We start from the raw sequence: 651 nt of genomic DNA, 5'->3' as shown, positions 1-651 counted from the left end.
CCGACTATTATACGATTTGATTCCTCAATCCTTTAATTGCATGATTATTTTCTTTGGTTTAATTTGCATGTTCTTTTACTTCTTTGGGTGGAAGTTTCCTAAATTAATCTGTTAGATCTAAAGTTTGTGATATCTCACTTTGAATGTTGATTCAATCCGTTTAATTACGTTTTTATCTCTGCTTGTTCTCAAAAGATGTTATACTTGTACTACGTTCGATTTAATTGATATTGACTAAAATTTGAATCTGCTTTTATGGTAAAATATTGATTATGCTTATTCCTAAATGAAATTACTAAATTGATTTAGTAGGTGGAATGGATTTAGTTTAATTTTTGTGATTAGTTGCCTTATGATTTGTAAATCAATTTTTAATATATATGCTAAATACTAGTGTTGATACATGTTGCCATTATTATTATCTCTTCTCTTTTAAATTCGCACCTTATTTTCCTTATCTATTTGTAGTAAAACATTAAATAATTGATTGAGTTCATTTTTAGTTTTCTTTTTGCAAATTAAATGTATATTAACTGTTGCCTGCCTTGATAATGTGATTTTTGTATGGTAAATATGGCATTAAAGGGATTGACCTTTCTCCTAATTGATTCTTGATATATTTTTCCTTTAATTTTCGAAAGTGATTTTTTT

This window comes from Capsicum annuum, chromosome 7 (assembly GCF_002878395.1).
Source record: "Capsicum annuum cultivar UCD-10X-F1 chromosome 7, UCD10Xv1.1, whole genome shotgun sequence".
Lineage (NCBI taxonomy): Eukaryota > Viridiplantae > Streptophyta > Magnoliopsida > Solanales > Solanaceae > Capsicum > Capsicum annuum.
Note: the sequence above shows the minus strand (reverse complement) of the source record.